This window comes from Cyprinodon variegatus, unplaced genomic scaffold, assembly GCF_000732505.1.
Source record: "Cyprinodon variegatus isolate N-32 unplaced genomic scaffold, C_variegatus-1.0 Scaffold261, whole genome shotgun sequence".
Classification (NCBI taxonomy): Eukaryota; Metazoa; Chordata; class Actinopteri; order Cyprinodontiformes; family Cyprinodontidae; genus Cyprinodon; species Cyprinodon variegatus.
The window spans coordinates 268685-271229 of NW_015150714.1; the positions used below are offsets into that span (position 1 = coordinate 268685).

The 2545-nt window shown below is 39.9% G+C and overlaps 1 protein-coding gene across 1 annotated transcript in view; it reads right to left on the bottom strand.

The window, feature by feature from the left end:
- The window catches only part of lingo3 (leucine rich repeat and Ig domain containing 3), a 52319-nt gene extending 50514 nt beyond the window's left edge, over positions 1-1805 (bottom strand). The window contains exon 1 of the mRNA XM_015382627.1: positions 1656-1805. The gene's annotated coding sequence lies outside the window, so the exon portion shown is untranslated. The remainder of the gene's footprint in view (positions 1-1655) is intronic.
- Positions 1806-2545: the final 740 nt, after the last annotated feature.

Here is a 2545-nt window from a genome sequence, read left to right on the forward strand (position 1 = left end):
GCAACTAAGAGGGAGGGAAAGATTAGGGCATCATGCTTGTGTAATATATCCACCCATATGGAAACAGCACAGTGAAAAAATTTGGCCAATCCTTTTTTGGATTGAAATATGTGTCTGACTTGTCTGGCACAGCACTTCTATGGTAATAGTCTGACATCTTCATTGTACAATCTTATGGAAATTACTATCAAATATGTGTTGTTTTTTTTTGTAAATCCTATGCAATAACAGATTTTTTTTCAATATCTGCTACAACAATATCTCTGTCCTTAGAAACTGGATATAGAAGAAAAAAATACAAAAAGCTGAAAGGGGGAAAAATATTAGTGTCAAAACACTGAATAGGAATGGGGTCACTGCAGTATATATGGCTAATAGAAATGTGGTTTTCCAGAAGAGATTCAGTGAAATTTTGGATTAATATATTATCAGTAGATTAGAGAACTATAATTTTACAATGTGCTCAAAAGACTTACCTTAAATATAGAGGACAGGCATGGGAATTGAAAGTGGAATGTACTTTGTATATGTTAAGGAGTGTGAGTATTCCAGCATGTTATGTTTTTCTATATTTTTAAGCAGAAAGAAACAGAAAATAAAACCTTTTCTAATGTAATTTCATGTCGCCCATAGTTTTTTCAAACATGACTAAATGAGCTAGTGATGAGCATTTGCAATCCAATCCGCTACCTGCAAAAAACGCAATACATATCCCCTGGAGTGAGAAGAAGAATTTATTCATGCATTCACAGAGACGTATGAACTTCTTTGCAGGGTAAGCTATGAAAGTTTTGTCAGTTTCTGTAAAAATAATGTATGTAAGATTTTAATGTCAATGTTTATTGAACGTTTGCCATTTATTTGTGAAGCCATGCAGTGACAATGTAGCGCTTAAATGCTGGGTCAATTTTTATTAATAAATCAAAACAGTAGAAAATGGGAAATAATAGAAGAAACAGGGAAAAATTATTTGCTAGACCCACAGGTTATAGTCACTTTATCCACTCATGTCACCTCTCTGAAACTTTTTTTTATAGAAGAGAGAGATGAAATCCTAACCCCCTATGATAAAAGCACAGCTGCACTCAATAGAAAAATCATATGATTTTTAGTTGTGAGGACACAGCAATAAAAGAATATGAAGCAGAGGTGCAAAAAAGCTAAGCAGGCATAGAGGATTAGATGTGTCATCTGGTCACACTGATACGACTGCAGGATCGATTATGGGCTGCCTTACTTTTCCTGCCCCGTTTTCATCATTTAATCCTAATTGAAACCTGATCACCAAAGGACAGGCGCTGGCACACACATACCGATGGAGATGAGTTGTGCATCGATGCACAAACACACTGGCTCAGTGCTGACAATAGAAAAGCAAAACCCGTATGAGATAATGAGAGCTGATGTCCATCTAAGTAAAGGAGCAAATCGTTATCGGGGTTGGGGGGATACGTGCTGCACCATCAGAAGATAAAATATAGTAACAACAATCACAGGTTGTATCTCCTGCTCATTGGCAGCAAGGCTGAGAAACAAACAGGATGCACCACGTGTGTACAATTTCTTTTTGTGAAGCTTAATGCAGACAGTTACAGACGGCTCATGGAGTACACAAATGAGTGTGGTGTGTTAAAAAAGATGGGAAGTTGACTCACCCAGGACTGGAAGCTGCACTATGGAGCTCGTACATCTACAGGGCTGAAGATGCTCTGATCACTTGTGGCCGTCCGGGCTGCTTGTACAGGATAACGCTGCTGCTCCAGTCTCTCCAAGCACAGAGCATCCTCCTCCCCTTCCTCCTCCTCCTCCTCCTCCTCCTCTTCTTTCTCCAGCAGCACTAGGAGCAGCAGCTGGACTGGAGCATATTTACTCGCCTTCCCCCGCTTTCTGCTCTTCCGTGCTCTGCTGATTAATTGTCTACAGGAGTCTATGGATCTCCTTTGTCGCCTCTGAATGCAGCAGGAACTCGTCTTATGTCTTCACGGTGCAGGGAAGCGGTGGGGGCTGCCACCAGCAGTGGTGGGCAGCTTAGGCTGATGCTGCTCAGGTTCTTGGGTTGCATGTGGGTGTAAGTGTGCTGCTGTTGCGTGTGTGTTAGGGAAAGAGAATGTGGTGCTGTTTGAAAGAGGAGCCGGCTGTTGGTCATTGGGGCTCATCTGCGCTGTTGCCTCTCTCCCCCTCTCTCTATGTCATTCTCTAGATACTGTATGCTGCATTCAGATACTGTGGAACACATATAAAATGTGTGGCATACTAAAAAACATCAGACAGCTTCAATTTCTCATTTGGTGGATGCACTCAGAGCTCTCTTCTGGTTGAAAAACATGTGGGAAGAATTTGAACAAGTAAAAACAAACAATTGAAAAACAAATGAATCTAGGGAAACAAATTCATAGAATGACTTGAAAATGTATACCACCTCCGTTTTCTCCCTTAAAAAAATTGATAAATGCATCTTAAGAAAAGCTTTCTTTCAACAACAGAAGAAAAAGGAAGAACTAGATTTCATAATGTGATTTTATCACTTCAAAAACTATTTTTTCAA